Consider the following 21142-nt stretch of genomic DNA (forward strand, 5'->3'; position numbering starts at 1 on the left):
CCTCGCCTGTTTTTTCTTATCGCCGAGCCCACTCACCCACTGTCCCCAGTCACCCCGTCACCGTTTGAACCCGCCGCTGTCAGCAGCTTCTTGTTAGTTCGCCAGTTTGTTCCTTTTTCTAACTGCTACCTCTGTGTGCTTGTCAACCTGTTGAGTCTCATTTCATCTAATAACACAACGGCACTTCAGGTCTACATCTGGGTCCTCCCTGCCTCTGCTGTTAAGAACGACTCGGCCGTTTTAAATCTCCAGTGTTTACAAAGACTCAGATATAGTTCGTACTCGATTTCAACCCAATAAAAACCTTCCATAGACAACTGCTGTCGTTTGGAACGGCGAATGTTTAGCGTCCATTGAGTTACAGTATGACAAGCTAAAGGGCCTTTTTTTGAATGATGGGTGCCCACACAGTGCCTGTATGGTCTCGTATCCCCCCCCCCCCCCCCCCCACTGTGTTGCTGTCAGTGTCTGTCTCCTTTGTTTCCACTTGTCAGCTCTCGGGAGAAAACCAGAGGGGAAACAGATTTGCGATGGAGGAGACAAGTGAAAGTGAGTGCAGTCCGTCCGAGCTGAAGATATCTGTGCGTCGGTCTCGTCCTCCCTGTCACTGTCGCTTTTATTTCCCGTCCCTGTCACTCTTGCTTTGTCTCCCTTTCGTGTCTTTAAACTGGGGGAAAATTAAGCTCGTGCAAAAGTTTTGAGTAAGGACAATAAAAGGACAGAGGACAAAAAAACTTTGTTCTGAAACATCTGCTCAACAATATGACATTTGATAAAGAATAAGGCTGCAACTGATCAACACAGCAAGTCAATTCCAAGTCCACATGAATATGTAATGGTGATTACCCCGTGATCCGAGGAAAAGTTTTGCGGAATATTTTGAAGCAAAAGCAATGTTGACATGGAAACAAGTCAGACACTGAATAATGGCACCAAGTATGATTTTGAAACGAGCACGGAGTGTGTTGATGTCAGGATGGATCATCCTTCCTCTAGTCTTTATGAGCTGAAACTATATTACTCGGCACAGGCGGCAGAACTGATTATTCTTTAATGTCCCTAAACACAACCTAAAGGATTTTAGTGCAAGTGCATGGCCAGTAAAATATGAAATATTGAACAAATGCCACACAGCAATCGAAGCAAGTGGCTAAAGGGTTGTGTGTGTAGGTGGATTCCCCACGGCTTCTGCCCAGAAAAACTCCAGTCGTCTGCTGGGCACTGGGACCTCGCTCTACAGATGATTAGGACGCTCCTGAGGAGTAATGAATAAAAGAAGTGGACATACAGTAAGTTCCGGTTTCTCTCTGACTGAGCCGTCAGCCAGAGGCACAAGGAAACCACCACGTCCTGCAGCCAGATAATTACAAGCTCCTCTTGCGCTGACATCCACTTGGACCAGCAACTTTAGCTCCAGTCCGCACCAGTCAACTGGTGCTGTAACGTGCTGCTGCGTAGTTCACTGCAGGATCACATCGGCAAAACTGTGAGCAAAGTTTTACTTGCACGCAAAAAAAGGGAAAGCCTTCACCCTTAACCAAAGTTATTCTTTGAGATTGAAGCTTTTTTTTTCGGCGGCACAGCAGCGTTGTTGATCAAAGAGTGCATTCATTTGGTCCAGGCGTAAAGATATTTAAACAGCCAAGAGATACAAGCATTCATGGTGCCCAGAGGATCAATCCTTTGGTGATCCCTCTGATTGTTCCTATGGCAATCCACATCTTTCCAATCGATGTGTAAAAATCAATGTAAATTCAATTAAAACCATGTAAGACATGCAGGCTTCTGTCTGTGGCACCCGATTAACTCATTACTGGAACCAGCAGGTTGTTGAGATGCCTGCAGACACGGCAGCTGCAAAGCTGATTCCATACGAAGAGAAACATATTGAATTATTATTCTGCCACAAAGATGTTGGGGTGAACGGAGTCCAGCAAGTTTGCTTCCGCATGGGATTCCGCTTCTTTACCTTTAGTAAACACATTTAAGGGAGGAGTGGGTCACCTTCTGAGAAACTGTTATTTATTGAGAATACGGTTCGGAAAACAAGCATTATCCATGCACACACTGTAGACTGTTGTGTAGTTAATTATAGAGAAAACAACAATTCTACCACATGGCATCTCTGAGACAAAATAAGTCGAAGTGGGTGAAAAAAAAGAAAAAGAACACCATGAGGTTTAAAAGGGGTCCTTTCAAAGTAAAACTACAATAGACAATGTGAATTTGGCATGCTGCACGGATCTTTAAAAGTCTGTATTGTGTCCAGTTGTGAGCCATACTGAACAGTGCTTGCTGAACCCCTCCACCATGCAGTGATCGGTCAGTCATAGCTAAGCAACCATAAGAATGTACAGCAGCTTTAATTGCCTTAAATTAATTACTGTACCCTAATATTAAGACAAATTAGTCCAACACTAATCAATGACCACCACTGATTCCTTATTTCCATATCACCTATGTGGGCTGGTGAGGATGCTGCCTTTCGTTTCTGGGCAATGAAGCTGAGGATGTGAGTTCTCGTTCAACAGTCACATAATTTCAAGATCGAGTTACCATAGAGTTACCATATTAGTCTTAATATTAGCTGAACTTGATTTTAAGGACTAAAAGTAAAACATGAATACTGTTCTTCTCAGACATGGATTTCCTTTGAGGCAGCAACACGGGTGTAAACAAGTGTTCAGAGACTTCAGAGAAAATTATTTTTAGGGCTGAAATACATGTGTTGCTAACCTAGCAACATTGAGACGAACATTCCAGAATACCACCAATATACTTTTCATTTAATTTATGTGAATTATATGTAAAAACATGTATTCTTCAATTATACAACCCCCGCTTATCAAGATGTAATTGAAAATTTGTTGAATATTCGGGCCGTTTCATTTTTAGAATGGTGTCTTGGCTGTGCGGCACTGTGACTTTTCTATATGCTCCTGCACGATCACAATACTCTGAAACTAAAGGAATTGACTGATACAGGTCCAAGTAACAGTGGATCGTTTGATCCCATACTTATACCCATTCCTAGCTTTAACCTCAGTCTCTTTGTACAGTATCCTGTGTGAAGTCATCAAATTCAAATAAGATCCTTTTACAGGGTTTGCAGTTCGAAAAAACAAAAATAAAAAGACAGAATTCTCAACCAGCTCATGCACATTTCACATGGTAGCATGGCATGACTTCAGGGAACAACGACGTAAATAAACAATGTCCTCCAAAAGGTGTGATACCGGCTGGGTTGCATTTGGAAAATACAAAAAGAATTAAGAAATACAAAAAGAGAGGGGTGTTCTTCACATATTTCTGCAAACCTAAACAATTCCACCTCGCAGGGCTAACATGTAGCATAGCGAGAAAAATTCTGACATGCAAGTCGTAACGTATCCTGGACGCTGCAACAGTTGTCAACGCACACAACACAAGATGAAATGTATCAATTTTCCTGCCGGGGACGCATATTTGGCGCATATTTGTCTGTTGGGTTGGGCTACTAATGGGTTGACAGCAGCAGTGCTCAGCAGCATGTCTTTCTTCTTTACACCCATGTGATTTATTCTTTGTACAGTCGAGAGGCCCAAAGAAGCAGTGTAAAGGAAGGGGATAATTACACAGCAGCCACAATAAAAAGATCAGACTCAAACGACTCCAATCTTTGTCTCCCCACTTCAGTCAGCTTCAATCGGCGATCAATAGTACTGCGGGTGCAGAAAGTCTGGGGGGACCACAAAGTAAGAAAGAAGAGGGAAATAAAGTGGGATAAGGAAGGAAGAAATGAATATATCTGTGAGAGAAAGACCTTGATTCAGAAATATAGGAATGCACACAGGATGTATTTTTGTCCATCCATTATACAGATATCCACCATCTGGAGTGTATAGTTAACACTCCATGTGTGACGATTATAATGGTTTGTGGTCCTCAGAGACTCAAAATCTGTACGGCCATCATCCTCACAGTCGATTAGCATGCATGTGTGACAAATTAATGATGTCAATATTGCTCCCTAGTCTTTCTCATGATACCACGCGTGAATATATTTGTTCGGAGTACAGGTGATATTGATAGCACAGTTTCTGTTCTCCGGTCTATGCTTTATGTTCAATATATAATCTTAACAAATGTGCTTGTTGCTTCATGGGTTAACTAATCAAGGGAGCATTAAATCAGTCTTAGCTAGCGTTGTTGAGTCTATACCTGCAAGACTAATCCCTTTTTCGTCTATGGGGTGTTGCGATGTATCAATGAATCGTTCCGTTATTTGAATTTTAATGTCACTCTGCTCTTTCTGAGCGTCTTTGAATGCGGCAGACAGCAATCCCCCACATGCCAGGCTTTCATCCAAAACTGTCTCACAAATCTGTCTTGTCCTCCAGCCATACTCCGTTACCATTCCTGCACACCCGCCCATAAATCACAGATGAATCATGTCCGGATGTAATTCAAAAAATTATCTTTGTTGATTGTTTCATTGCAGTTTTTTTTTTTATTTTCTAAACTGTCAGCAATTTCCCCTTTCAGTTATTCGCTATTCTCTTCCTCTCTGAAGATATGCTGCGATCTCTCCACATGCGGTTAACATACATGATCAACCCAACAAACTACTTAGTCTGATCTAATCTGGTTTTATCTATCTGGCCCAGGTATGGTAACAACAGCATAAAATGTGCGGGTGTTTGTGGAAATTATGGCTGAATATCAATGTCCCCCCCCTAACTCCTGAAGCTTTGCCTAACAGAGTGGACGAGAGGTAATTTGCAAATAATTACCAGCATCCCGGTTGTTTACCTTTTTTTCATACGTTTCGGGGCTTCCCCCTGGTTACCCCGTGTTTCACGTCGCAACGCTATGAACTGTGGGTAATTCCCTCAGCCAAAGTCGGCATCGACGCTGACTTACGGAAAGTAAAGGGCATAAAGGGCTCAAAAAGTCTGCGAGCGATCCCTCGTGCACTTGGCGATTTGACAGTGGGACAGCCCTAAGCCCTCACGGACGTAACGTTCGAGGGCTTTGAGATTGGTCAACTGACGAGCCTCTTGTCTGGGCTCTGAAGTCCAAGATCCAGTCCAGTGAACCAATAACCTTTGCCATGAGAAAAATGAGTTCGATCAATGTGCTTAAGCAAAAAGTTTTGTGTGTGGACTTGTTCAGAAAAGCTAGGGTCCGAATTAGGTTAGATTTGACTTGCAAAACTTTATGGATTCATGACCCAAGTCCACATCTGTACAACAACTTGTGGCTGTTAAGTACCACAACATCAGTTGTACAAAATTGTGCCATATGTTAGAATTGTTTTAATTCCCCTCTTCTTTTCCTACAGTGTATGATCTACATAACTGTGTTTTATTTCCAGTCCGAGGCACTTGAATTTGTGGAAAGTCAACTCAGTAGTTTACAGGAGAGCAAGAAAACTTTTTGCCGCTCCCTCCGTCAATTCTGTTGAACACGCCCTGCAGCGCAGTGGCAAATCGACAAAGACGATACAAACAGTTTGAAACATTCATTCATTTGCTGCTCGGTGTAAATCTGATTATTCTTCTCCGTGAACGGATCAAGAATTTCTATCAGCGTTTTACTGCTAAATTGATGGAAGAAGTGTGGGAGGGCAGGCCTGCGTCGGAGCAGCAAAACCCTGATTAGATTTGATAACACGACGCAATGACTGTGCCAGTTCAGGCATAAGTGTTTACATTTTGTCTACATATGTACATTCTAGCTCATGTCTTTGTGTGTATATATATATATGGCTTTGTCCGTGACTGTACTTGTGCACCGAGGTCGGAGCGCAGAGAAGGTTGTAACATTGATCCATAACTATAAATGACAACGTCCTTAGCCGCTTAATGGTGTGTAAATGTGTGCGGAGCCTTGAACGCCGTTTACGCCACACTTTGCAAACTGAATGGCTGCCAAGTTCAAGTTATGGGAGATGCAGCTCGATGTTCCCACCTGAGCGTGTGAAGGACAGAGGTAAGATAAACAAGGGAGACGGCCCGTTATGTCCTGCATTTGATGACAACGGACTGATCGGTAAAAACGATATTGAGTATTATATTGCCCAATAAGACGTTGCAGTTTGTCGACAGGCGGAACAAATGATAAGAGACTGTTCAATTTATGACAAAGGTTGTTATTTATGGATGATATGACATTTTAGCTGGGTCTTGATGCAGCCTCCGTGGGCACTGGTGCAATTTACAGAGGAGCTGAAGTTGCAAGTTGTCCGGTAGAAAACTACTGTTCCTTCAGGCTCATTGCACAGGTATAAAAACAAGATTTGTATCTATCCATGCTGGTTAAGTATGGAGGACCAAAAGTGTCAGGAAAATTCAGCATTGTGTTAATTAATAATTGTACGATAAAACGGGAATTAAAAACTTGTTGACACTTTAATGAACCTATAAATAAATGGACTAAATTACAAAGCAATTATTTGATTGTTTAATAATGATACACAATTCCTCCATTACAATATCAACTAACAAATTACTTGATGAATCAATTCATTCAAAAAAAATCTATTCCGTTTTTCTTTTACTCCACATTTAGTTAGTAAATATTGACATGCTTTATTACTCTTTCTGTGACACTCGTCCTCCACAGTAAAGGAAGAGCTGAGCCATAAAGAGAAGGAAACTTAACACTTAATCTGGATTCATGTTTGTTTGTTAAGAGGGAAAAGTGTAGCTACAGATATGCGCTGCTATAAAATTCAAACTACATGCTGGCGCTACTACAACAATGGCGATAAACATGGAGACCATAACTTGTCTCGGTTTTTTGAGTTGAAGAGCAGCTCAGTATCCATCTCCTTTTCAGAAAACACACGTCGCCCAACGACGTGTCCACTGCAGACCTCCTGTTCAATACAACTGCAACTGAATGAAACTCGACTGCATGGACCTGCTGTAGTGTCCCGTTATTTCAACCTTCAAAGTTCAAATACCGTCTTACACCGAGTCACACAAAAGGAAAAAGATCACTGGGGGCTCTGCGGGATCTCAGTCCTTCCAGAGTTTCTCCTGCAGTGAAGGTTTTTACGCTGTCAGATTTAAACCATCCTGGATAATAAAGAACTGCGAACATTATTCTTTCCCCTCCTTCCTCCTCTTAGCTCCTTTAAGTTGATAGATTTAACCTTTTCTCTTTGTTCCTCAAGGTTCACCGATTTAACTTATCGTGTTAGACCTCATTCGGACTGCATTTATTTCTCTACAAGAGGTTGAATGACTTTAATGTTGCCTGCACTGGTCAGTGATTCCCCCCACAGATTATTTATGTGGGTGATTCTTCACCCATCACCCCAGTGATGATGACAGCCACATTTACCTACTTGTTTCCTCCTAAATTTTAAATCAAACCCCATACACTTTAAAGTGGAATTTGTGATTTTTTTTTTCTGTGCGCAGAGCTGTTTATGCATGTTTATGGTTGTATTTCTGTTTTTGTTGGCGTGAAATTATTTTTTTTAACCTATTGTGAAAAAAAATCAAAGCAATCAAGAAAGCAAGACAAGTGGGCCTTTGTAATGTCAGCTACGGGTAGTTCTTTGCTTTTTAGCCACATTTTTGTGTATTATTAGTATAAGACAATGTGTCAAATTAACTATTAGCAGTTCCTGTTCCGTGGTCGATACAGAGGAAAAGCAACTTTTTGAGATCACATCCAAGTGTTTCTCGTTGACGCTTATCGGTGATGGACAATATTGATCCATTCAAAAAATAATTACAGCCAGTTTGATCACGTTTGAGTGAATCTGTTGTTACATAGTCTGTGCTCACGGTTACATGACTCACAACTGTTTGAGACCAAGTAGTCCTGTACTGTTCTGTATGTTTGACGGATCTCCATCTCACCGATTACATCTAGTAAAACTACACTTTACGGTTGATGAAGGGGATGCAGCCAGTTCTGTGTGGAATGCAACAGCCAGCATGTTTGCCGGGCTCGCAGGGGGTCGGGGCTACATTGCACTCTGTGCATTCCCTCAGGTTACTAAGCTGATCAAAATCAATTTTTAATGAGTTTGCTCAGTTGAGCAGACGTGTCATCTCTGGGCCAGCGCGCTGCCAGAACACATAAGCGACTGTGCAGATGCTCCAGTGCCGGTGTCGCACTGCCCCAGAGGCTCGTGGACGTTTCTCTAAACGGCCAAGACCATCCTGACCCGGGGCCCGGTTCGCAGAGGTTTCAGTTATATTCTATAATTCTCTCCTGAATTATTCCACGCACACACTAAAGCACTCGTAGCGGCACGTCGTGTATTTCCGCTGAGCTGAAGTGAGACAGCTTATGATCCAGTTCGCAGCTGGCAGATTAGTGCTCGATCTAAAAGCTGCAAAATTAGCTGCAGCCAAAGAACCCTTATTCCAAGGTTGAGGCACAGTAATGCAGAGTGACTAGCGTTTCCAGGAAAACGTTTGTCTCAAAAAGCTTTATAGCGTCCGCTGAATGTTATATGTGGTTGTTGAGGCTTCATGTATGGTTCCTTGTACTCGCGTCACAACTATAATGGATGGAAGCGTCGAGACAGGGAGACAAGTGTTCCTTGGAAATACAGGAATTTCTTTATGCGTACACATTGACTGTCAAACATTAAAGCACAAAGTAACACACAGACGGCTGAGAGACAGCAGGAAAAACAGTAATTAGAAGGAGGCGTGTGAGTGACAGGTAGAGAGAGAAGAATTTGTGAGGGTTTTTGAGTTTAATAATCTATTTATGACGTGCGTTGGGATCCGTGTTTTTCATTCTGACCTGTTTGTCATGACGTACAAGTAAGATCTAAGAGCCTCCAATTCTACTCAAACAAATATTTATAATAATTGCAACAAATGATCTTGAGTCATCATTACATTACATCACATTACATTCATTTTGTACGTAATAATGCATGATATTTTTAAAGCACTTTTCAGGGAACTCAAAGGGCTTGAGGTATGTAGCATTGAGAGCCTTTCCCACACTAGGATGGCCTGGAATCAAACCCTGACCTTTTGTACCAAAGTCAGCGGTGTAACCCACTGAGCTATACCAGCTGCTTGGCATTTGTCCATCACATGAATCACATCGCATTATCACATTTCTGTCACATTGCACAGGGTTGCACTTACTTTGATTGTAGGCTTTTGTTCGTAAACTTTGAAGGTACTGTTTTAAAAAGAAAAGCTCTCAAGTTTCCAGAAGTACACCTGTAGATCTCAACATGAACAATCCTGGCAGGAGTCTGCGAGTCAACGACTAACATCAGCCCCTCACAGAAATCAGATGTACCGTTGCACACTCTCCTGTCCGTCCTAATTGTCTGAAAACCCCACATCTGACACGTACAGTACTACGGTGGAAAATGCCGGTGCAGAGTTCACTCTCCAGTGGGCCACAAGTGAGGAGGGAGAACCAATTGAGTGTGTGTGTGTGTGTGTGTGTGTGTGTGTGTGTGTGTGTGTGTGTGTGAGTGAGAGAGGGGGGGGGGAAAGGAGATGGAAGCACAGAGAAATGTTGAGATGGTCTGCGTCACATTTTATATACTTTCAGAAAACTGAAAACAGCGGATCGCGCAAAGACTCGCAAAACATTAAACTGACGCTGTAATAGAAAAGCCATTAACAGCTGCATGTGTGCCAACGTCGTGGTATTGATGCATAGGAATGAGGCCTTTTAGACTCAAATGTGCACACACACACACACACACACACACACACACACACACACACACACACACACACACACACACACACACACACACACACACACACACACACACACACACACACACACACACACACACACACACACACACACACACACACACACACACACACACACACACACACACACACACACACACACACACACACACACACACACACACACACACTCTTCATGCTACACTACACAATGTTCCGATGACAAAGAGGGACATTTGAGAAGCTACTTGAAGCCATGTTGTCATCACCGATAAATCACTTGAAGCAGAGCCTGTATTTTATCTGTGTGTGTGTGTGTGTGTGTGTGTGTGTGTGTGTGTGTGTGTGTGTGTGTGTGTGTGTGTGTGTGTGTGTGTGTGTGTGTGTGTGTGTGTGTGTTCGGTGAGCTGGCACATTAGGATATACAAAGAACATAAAGTTAACATATAGCAGAATTGTATATTCGAGGACAAAGTGCGGCCACTTGTCAGGGGATTAAGATCAACCACACTTACGCAACCCAAAAAAAAAGGTACACAATTTTAACGTTCCATCACTGATTAAAAACACATCACATCCTTGATGAAAGATGAAATGTTTCCCCCGGTTTCCTAAACTAGTTTTGTTCAATAATACTCCTGACCGCTCACTGATACACAGGCAAACCATCAGGCTCCTTCACATTACAAAAAGGTCCCGTGCTAATTCGGGTGTATGTTCCCCGTTTGCCTCTCGTATTGTTTTCGACCGTCTATTCTCTGCTCATACTTGATTAGGTCAAATGAGGTATATTTTGACTAAACAGTGCTTCTGCTCAACTATAATTTCGCCTGTCTAATTTAAAAAATACAAGCAATTATTTGGGGAAATAAATGATTGTCTCTTCATTAGGCTTTCGGCTCCGTTCGTTTTTATGTTCTTTTGATTGATTTGGACTCGGTTAGGATGATGGAATAATTATCTAACTGTTTTATTATTTTGTATTATTTTCCCGCTGAGGTTTTTTTTCTTTTTATCTTCTGGCTACTTGACTTTTTATGAAAGGCCTGGTTCTACAAGATACAAGACGTTCCGTCACATTCACTTGATAATGTTTAAATGATTATTACAAGCAGTCAAGTGTGTGTGTGTGTGTGTGGGGGGGGGGGGGGGGGGGGGGGGGGGGGGGGGGGGGGGGGGGGGTGTTCACGCCCTCCTCCGACTTGTAATTCTGAATCAGGCGGTGGGAACTTCAGATACTGTCGATGTTTACCACATTGTGAAAAGAAAAAACTGAAATGACAAACCATTTGCACGCTGGCTGCAGACACACTGCTGCAGGCAGACCAAATTACAATAAACCTAATACATTTGATGAATCTACTTGTATAGGAGCTCGCAGTTGCAAAGTGGGACTCCGGCTGCACTAGTTAACAGAACAAAATTCAGTCTGTTCATGTGGAGTTTTACGCTTTACTGATGTTGTGTGAATGCAGCATTAGAGACTTGGTGAAATTAGGTTGCCTACCACCCAAAAAGTTGGGCAACAACTGAAACTGTTCAAATGCAAAGAAGCCCGGGACATGATAGCACTAGTCAGTCACTTTTATTCAGAGTTTCATTCCATCTTCTCTTTACAGGGCTGTATACGTCCTCCGTTAATTTGCTCTCTAATCAAAATTTCATCATTTAATTCAATAAGGTCCTCCCCGAAAAATCCCAGAGCCACTGAGCTTGATGTCCAGTTCAGAAGATGGTCTGTTGCCTCCTACCGTACAACTGCCCCAAACCATTTGCACAATTAAAAAGTGCATATTCACGTTGCGCCGGCAACAAACTCCTCTGTCAATCCATTTACATATTCCGCAACGATTCACTGCAATATTTTACAGCCCAGAAGCATCCGAATATTTATTTTTCCGGGTGTGAACAACCGGTAGCAAGCGAAATGTGAAAGGGCCCATATTGTCAAAATTGAGATTTCCTGGCTTTTTTCATAATAAATAAGGCCTAGGGCTCTGTAAGTACTGTAAATGTGTCAAATCAGGCAATAAACCGACAAATACACACAGCCAGCATTCAGCAGCTGCTTCTTTTTTTTTACGACGCCCCAGGCCTTCCGCAGTAATGTGATGTCACAGCTACACAGCAGCTACACAGTCACCGCCTTCAGTTGTTCCGCCGGCACGGCCCGCTCTTCATTCCTCCGTCACTCAGCTATCAACAACACGAGAAAATGTCGAGAAGGCACTGGTCAGTCGTTGGATGTCAGGAAGCTACATCATTGCAAAGGCTTCATTATTGTTTATGATTATTTAATCATGGCCCTAAGAATATTAATATAAGAGACCAGTGGCTAATGCCCAGGAAGCGGCCGAGGGGGAGACAGAGACGCCGCCGCAGTCACCGCTGGGCGCTGCTCCTGTCCGGCGGAGGCAAACTGCTTAGCGACCGGACGCCGGACAAACAAATATATCTTCTTAAGGACATCAAAACTTCAAATAAAACACCAGAAAGGTGTACAATATGGGCCCGTTAAGCTTCAGGAATAATCACAGCAGCAGGAATACACATACCTTGCACAATATATATATATATATATATATATATATATATATATATATATATATATATATATATATATATATATATATATATATATATATATATGGCTACAGTTCATGCTCTTTGAATAGTTACATTCATAGTCAAAACGCAACATCGGACATAATAAGAGCGTCATGCAACCTAATGGAAAGGCCCGTGGTCAAGAAGACTGTGAAATCAAATCCCATGCAGGGCTGGTCGGCAGTGGGCATCAGTTGGGATGTGACTACATTTCCCAGCATGCCTAGGGGTGTTGGAGATGTCCTGAGGAATGCTTGAGGAAGTTGTTGGGCAAAGGGATATCTGGGACGATCTGATAACAGGGATATTATTCTGGTTAGGCGGTGAGAAAAGGATTCCATTGTTTTCCCCAAGCATTTTTATTTTCATTTCATTTCTGACATTATTAAAATTGTGAATTTTTGATCAGTATCATTGCTTAGACAAAATAAAAACGTGCATATCACCGATACATGGCTGTATGATGTACGTACTTCGGGCGGCTGTGGCTCAGGAGTTAGGATCCCAGCTTCTGCCAGTCCGTATGCCGATGTGTCCTTGGGCAAGACAGCTCAACCGGCAGTGTATGAATGTGTATGAATGATAGGGGGGGGAAGCGTGCTGAACAGCATCTCTGTGTACATTTTTTCTAGTATCTTTTTTTCAAATGCATGTCAGTATTAGTGTTAATGTTCACAGTAATCACAGACAAGGACATAAATGATTGTAGTTACAAATGTACAGTGACAGATGGGGCAGTGTGTTGACTGCATTTGTGCATTTATGAGTCAACGGTCACAGAATCATAATGTCACACACACACACACACACACACACACACACACACGGTCATTTGTCAATATAATGAACTGGAGCTACAGAGGGTTTATCTGCTCGCTGCAGTGTTAACAGTGCTTAACACACACATACTTAGCACACACCACCACTCTCGCTGCCGACACATTAACTGATGATGCAATTAGAGCCGGGAAGAGATGAAGGAGCGAGATTGAAAGGAGGGATGGTAGAAGAAAAAAAAGCAGAGTGACTGTATTTAAGCAGTATACAGCATACAACGTTTCCTTCTAACGTATTGTGTATCGGAATGAATTTTCTCACAAGCTCAATAAAAACTTTTTTAAAAAGATATCAAGTCTAAATTCCAGGCAACAGTGAATTGCGTGAGATGGGTTTAACCTTTCTTCCTCTGCTGCCTTTTGGGCAGGACAAAAGCATGAGTCAGCAAAATGCTAAATAGCCTGATTTATACGTACAACTGCATCCTCATGGAGTTATTATTCTCTTCCGCTGGACCCAGCTGAACTGTTGGTCTACTTTGGGAGCTTGCAGCCTTGTTCACTTTGATTTATGATCAACTAAATATTCACTATCTTACAATAGCACAAGCACACTGCCATGCAAATACAATACTTTCTTTTTGCATCAAAAACAAAACGTACAACTGCTCCCGACATAAGATGCGTTTACACCCTGCAGGGACTTTCTAGCCCCGGACCCAGGCGAATTCTGGGAGCTCATTTAAATTTGCTGTGCCAGAATACGGTCTGGATCCCTCTCCATTGGCAAGTGATTTCCCCTCCGGCACAAAACAAATGGGCGGGGTTTACACCACGATGGGGAGCGGATCGGCTTTTGTAAACAACAAAGGCTGCCGCCGATGAACGAGCATTCGACTAAAAGTACCAGATATTTTCACATTTCTCTCACAAAAACAGGCAACACTCGTTCACAGACCTTGTGGGATCATCATCACATGCATCTCCTCTCTGTACGCTCTAGTCTGTTGACCTTTTTGCGTCGCTCAACAGACGTCACGCGATTCGCCCGCGTCCGTTGGTAACGCCTCTTGGAAATCGAAAAATGAACCAAGAGTTTCCAGACTAAATTTCAGTATTAGTCTTGCTAAACGCTAGGAACTTTCCACAGGAATTATAGGAACCTTTGCAGGAATTTCCACCACAGAGACATGGGGCTATATTAAATTTTGGGGAAATCACTTTACTCCCCAAAAGTCCATGCTCAGTGGAATATGACTTTAAAAGAGAAGAGGAACTTTTGGTGCGGGTTTGCATTACTGATGATGCCTGATCCCAATGATATTTTTCAGCCAGTCAACCTCCGCAGAGGCTTGTAAAAGCTGTATCCTTACTTTAAATCTAGGTGTTTTGGATACGCTTTACTAGTGCTCATCTCTTGTGAAGCACTGACTCAATAATCCCACTTGCAAAGCAGTAAATCTCGATCAACAGCACGATTTTAATGTCCTCCATACTTACCGTAATTGTCGTTTTGCCCGATTAATATAGGGTCATTGTTCTGCATTACCGCCACCCAGTGGACAGTTGTGGAAAAGCCTGTTGTAGCCGTTGGTTCAAATGTAAGGTAATATGCCTGATCTCTGGGCTTTTTGCCATGGCGGAAAAGCAGGCGAACAAGGTTCTGCATGAAGCTTTTACTTCCTTAAAAAAAAACATGACATTTGTAACTATATTAATAACTACAACACAAAGAACAGCCGGGCTAAACATCACTGCTCTGCGAGTCCATGAGGGGCTCGCTGCTCGCATGTCGGTAATAAAAGACTGAAGTTTTATACAGCAGAGATTCCAGCTGGAAAGTTGAAAGTATCTAGAGGAGGGGTTTATGGACACAAATAAAACATTTTTCATGGGACCTGTAGTGTTTACTGTGATCTCAAAGTTATCATGGTTTAACTTTGTGAGAGTCATAAAGGTTTAAATTGTCTAATGCCAAGTGCTGCAGTTGATGCAAGTTCGACTGTATAAGCAATATTGTTCCAGAAATATGTATTAAAGAAACACAACACAACAAAGGGCAACCAATAGAGACATCTTCAAAATAAAATAAAATGAACCGTAAGTGAGAATCAATGCCAAAATGATTTAAAGGTAAGGAGGTAAAAGTGATAAAAGGCCATCAAGCACCGGCATGCGTGGCTTATTGTAACTGTTTTTGAAAAGTGCTTCATAAATAAAGTTTATCATCATGTTATTATACAGAAGCAGGAGGAGAATGTGTAGGACCACAGGACTAGAACAACTGTGAGTATCTCCATGATGCCTCATGCGGTGGTTCACGGTGGGAGAACAGTACAGCAGTTAATTGATACTTGACTGAGCATCAGAAGAGGAGCTGCAGAGCAGTGGAGGATATGTTCCTCATTATTCATCTGTCCTCGGGGTTAATATTGTCACTGAGGCTTTAATCAGTTTAATACTCGTACTTTGATGTTTTCATTGCCGCCTTCTGGTTCAAGAGAAGTTCAGCGTTTCTCTGTGTTTACTTTGTATGATAATTTCTTAACGAATATCAACAACTCATTGGATCTTGCCACACAGTGGCACAATATATAAACCATTGTCATGCACAATCCAAAAGATATAAATACATAAACTGTATGTTTTCATCCCGAGTTGGTTTTACACATGCGTTTGGTTAATTGCAAAAAAAGGACAGAGCCTGCAAATGAGATCCAACTGCATGTAAAAATGTTACTGATCCAATGCAGATACAAAGCTCAGCTATGAATCAGAAAGTGTGCCAAACTTCAGTCGAATCAACATGATACCTGTAAAGTCCAGCAGCAGCAGATGACACTAATGTGTATTATTATAGCTTTATCATTTTATTTATCTTTTTCAAACATGTTGAAACAAAATAAAATAATAAGACTCCTTATCTCTCCTGTTCTGGAGAAAGGAAACCATATTTGCGATGAAAAAGGACAAGGTTTGGCGACAGAAGTACAACTGAATTATTACATAATAAATAGAGTGAAACATTGAAGGAAAAAGGAAAAGGAATAACCATGATGCCCTGATCACCAGGATGCAGGTGTTATAGTGAGAGTTGTCCTGTTCATTGTTCTGTCGGGAGGCATTTTGTGCGCCGTTTATGCAACCTGTGCACCTGCAGAACTAATACAAAATCATTTTTGTATGGGTTTTTCTTCATGTTTATAAAGTGCAGCTAGGTTGATGGTTAGGGTAGATACCATACAGGCTTGCATGCCCTATATTTCATATCTGCAATATTAAGGGTGGTTTTCAAAAATATGTTCGATACACAAAGCTGAATTTCAGAACAGGCGCAGCAGAACAGTCATTGCTTGGTTATAAGGGGCTGGATGTATGATGGGAATTTCAAGATACAAGGTATGTTTGCAACAATTTTTTCAACTGCAGTGCTATGCAATTGTGGAAAACCCTCAAAATGAACAAAAGGAAAAACTCCAAACTCAGCCTCACCAGCTGTCAGACAGTGGCTGTGCCTTTAACACCATCATGGACTGTATCGTCGGTGGTTAAACACTAAAATGTTGATGATGTAGGTGGGTAAATAATTCATCTATGCCAACTGTTGTACCCCGTAATGGAAAATTTAGCATCAAAACACAACCTCATATCTTTCCATTCTTATAGCGACTACTGGGACATTGACTTTTCAGTCCCTCGGAGCAATGCGATATAAACGAGCACACGTCAAATATCCATTCTCCTGTTACCTGAGAACAGCTTTGATGGGACTCACGGCATTAAGTCCAATGATTTTATTAATTCTGAAGGCAGAGAAAAAGGGACATTCACAGATAAGACAATTCGCTAGGACTGTGTATTTGCACGAGGGTGTGTGTGTGGCTTTCCCCTTAATTCCTGTGTGCGTGGCGAGAGCATGCACACAACCACAGATTCTCTTTTGCGCACTAGTTTAGAAAGCACAATTTGGGGATAATTATGCAGTCCCACTGAGCAGAATTATCATTTTAGCTCTTTCTCTAAATTAACCACAGCGTTATTGAAGATTACCTTCCAGGCAGGGAGGCTGCAGTATGACCCAAAATCATGTAAATATATCGATTACTTTCAGCTGCCTCTGATTTAAACAACAGACCCGGAATGTTAATATTACCAGTATAACTCTAAAGTCACGGTTAAGTGTGTTGTTTTAAACACATGTTGCTAGTCGTGTCATGGAATGTAACTGCACCTAATTCTAATCTCACTAAAGGTCTAATTAGCTGAGATTGTGGTTTTGCATTACCTTTAATTGTTAGTTATTATATGCTAACTGTTACAATAATTGTGTCTTCAATTATCTTCAATTAATAGAAGGATATACACACAGTAAGTACTTCATTAGCATCATCATGCTAATGTGAAGTTCCTCCCATTTCTTTGAAAAACAGCCTCAGCTCTTCGTGGCATACGTTCAACATGATGTTGGAAACTTTCCTTTGAGCTTCTGCTCCATGTTTACATGACTACACATTCATGCTGCCAATCTCCTGTTCTACCACATCACAAAGGTGATCAACTGAATTCACATCTGGAGACTGAAGTTGACTTATCTCACTGTCATGTTCATGGAACCAGTTTGAGATGACTTTTGGGACATCCTGCTGGAAGTAGCCATTAGAAGATTTTGAATTGTCCATGGATTCCTGCCGTTGAGTCAATTTGGAGCCTCAGCAGAAATCCAGATTCATCAGACCAGGCTAGTTTTTTAACATTACATTAATTTTTTCATTTTTTTCAGTCTCGAACTGTTCAGTGTAGTCAGAGTTGCATTGGATACAGAAGCGTAATTTGACGTGGTCTTCTGACATTGTGGAACATCCAACTCAAAGGAAAAGGTTAAGTCTGAGATGCTTTTCTGTTCACCAAAGTTTTATAGTGGTTATCGGAGTCACCATAATCCTCCATCAACTGCAACCAGTTTGGCCTCTTCTCCTCTGACCTTTCATCTACAAGGTGTTTTCCATCCATAGAAATGCTGCCCGCTCAATTTTTTTTTCTTACAACATTCAATCGAATCAAAATCGTGATCTCAACTCCCACCGGTATGTGATCTCATTACTAATTGACAATGATTCTGCTGCATTTTGATCAGGGAATTCAGGTGCATCCGAACTAGTGCTCCTTCTTTCTCCCGCATCCAATGACAATGCAGCATTACTCCACGTGATGCAGAGTTGCAAAAGCCAGCAGTGAAACAGAGTGAGTGAGAATAAAGGCGAGAAAGGTTTCTATTTAGGACGAATAAACTAAATAAATATGGAAATGAATCCAGACGAGAACCCCACTTAGCCTCCCCACTGATGGGGGTGAGAACCTGTTAACCATCCCCATATTTTGGTTAGTTAGGCAGGACAATGAAAGTCAAAACCCAAGCAATGTTCTGCCATTGTAGCAGCACCGTATGGTAACACCACAAATTTAAATAATCACCTTAAACATCATCCCAAAGTGCAACATGATGAAGCTGTAAATGCCAAGGAAACGCCAGAAAACACGGACAACAAAAACGGGAACCTTATACAGTGCATCACCCATCAAGCTACAGTTAGGAGATAACAGAGGCAGGGAAATTGAACAACATTCTATACGAGCACTGCCCACTTGTCTAGACACGCTTGCAACTTTTTTTTTTAAACATTGCCCTCATGCTCTTTACAATCAACATCGAACATTAGTGGAGGCAGAATGGTGGGAAGTACAGAATTTCGCGGCTTCAACAGATTGATGGTCCAGCCGAATTATGGAACCGTGTATAAGCCTGACCCATGAAAAATCGGCTCCTACAGACTGTACAAACTTGACAGACTTACCAGGTCCACCACTCACCTCTAGCTGTAGTAAACATAACTTCAGAGGTCTTTAAAACGACCACATACGTCTTTAACACGCTGCTTCAGAAACAACTAAATCTGATAGTTTTTTGGTGGAGGGCAGTCTCTGGAATTTAGTCTGAAACTTGTGATTTTACATTCATGTGTGTCATGACATTTAGATGACAATTGTTAAGGATAAGCTCTCTTTTAAAACAAAGAGTCATTGTGTGAAGCAGATCCCATCATACTGTAAACCTCCACACTTCTTCAGATCAAAGTCAGCTGATCAATGGCACTACCTTGCATGCTCCATCATGCCCTGCTGGATTCACCTTTCATCACTAAAAGCACTGCTTGACAAGAGGAGACATGAGAAGGTAGAAGTGGTTCTGGCAAAAAAGAGCAGAGGAGACAGCGATGAGTACCGCAATACTGATAGACCTCCATCAGACTACACATTCAACTGCACGGTGGATGATTGGGTTGTAATTGGTTGGAGCAAACTACCATGGCAGAGATGGACAACGTTAAATAAAAATGCAGCGTGTACATTGATGTTTCATATAACTTTGGGGGAAAATAAAATGTCTTTCTTGCCTCCTTGCTAGGAGCCTTGCCCAAGCTACTGCATAAAGGCATATCTTATCTTATCTGCATTTAGTCAGTCCTTCCTTGCAAATTGTATGTTGCTATCGGAAAAAATCAATAACATACATTTTTAAAAAATATAAAAATGTACTGAAATATTTCTATGTATTAACTCTGAAAGTTTGTCAGTACTCCATGTCAGACCCAGTAAGTTGTTAGGTGGGGCCACCATTGATCAGACTTGTTTGTGAAGCACATCCCACACATACTTTATTGGATTGAGATCTGGGGAATTTGTCGGCCAAGTCAACACCTTGAACTCATTGTTGTGCCAAACCAATCCTGAATCGTTTTCATTGTGCCGAATAGCGACTACCTGCTGAGAGTGGTGACTGGCATTAGGGAATACCATTTGCATGAAGGGGTGTCCTTGCCTGAAACAATGTTTAGGTAGGTGGTACTAACATCCACATGACTGACGGGAATGACACCTTTCTATCAGAACCAGCAGCTACTTTTATGGCAATTTGTGCCACAGTTGCTCTGCTGTGGGATCAGACAACATAAGGCTTCCTTCCTAACCCTAACCCCGTGCACATCAATTGGTCTTTGGTGCCCATGACCGTGTCGCTGGTCCACCGGTTGTCCTTCCATAGACCACTTTTGGTGCAGACCAGGAACACCCAACAAGACCTGTGAAACATCTAGTCCCTGTGTTTTGCCATGATTTCTGTTTAGTTTGTACTCACCTCTGTCTTTAGTTTCAAATATCCTCTTACTCTCTTTTTGATTACTTGCCCCGCCTGGATTCCTTTCACCTGTGTCTCACTGTCGTCTGCCCTTCTCTGTTTATGTAGTTTGTTTGCTCCCCTCAGTCTCTGCCAGTTCGTCTCTTCAGTTTCCCTTGAGCGTACCAGCAAGTTTCTAGTGTAAACCCTTGAGATATTGACCCAGTTCTGTTTTTCGACCTTTTGCCCTATCGAATTGGAAACCTCTGCTTTCTTTACCACCAGTAAAGACTTTTGTTTGCCCAGATGACCCTTGTCAAAGTTGCTCAGATCCCTATGCTTGCCCATTTTGCTGCTTCCAACACATCAACTTGAAGGAGTTAATATTCATTTGCTGACAGGTACCATTGTAACAAGATAGTCAGTGTTATTCCATTCAACTGTCAGTGGTCCTACTGTCTGTATTAAATGAGTTTTTGGGACAAAAGTCTGCTCGTTGTCCCAGAACTCGTTACTTTAGCCCTCAGAAAAACAAGACATTGACCGTTTGATATAACACTGCCAACACTCATTACAACATGACATGAAAATAAATATATACTTTAACTTTGCTATTTTATGTTCATCTATAGATGTAGTGGTAAAGTTTAGGTGTGCACCATTTCAATTAATTTTGCTGTTGGAATGTTATATCAACCGTATTTTATTTTACAATTAATTATTCTAATCATTAGGGTAGATAATGCAGGTTTATTTCATTTTGGGTTGATTATGTATAGAAAATCAATTTTGGTAATAAAACTTAACTGATATTTGGCTTTCAATTCATCACTGCATTCTCATCATGTGGGCCATGAAGTTTCCCTCCATCAAACATACCTGGTGACACTGCAATTCCT

The sequence above is a fragment of the Scophthalmus maximus genome, chromosome 15 (genome assembly GCF_022379125.1).
Source record: "Scophthalmus maximus strain ysfricsl-2021 chromosome 15, ASM2237912v1, whole genome shotgun sequence".
Lineage (NCBI taxonomy): Eukaryota > Metazoa > Chordata > Actinopteri > Pleuronectiformes > Scophthalmidae > Scophthalmus > Scophthalmus maximus.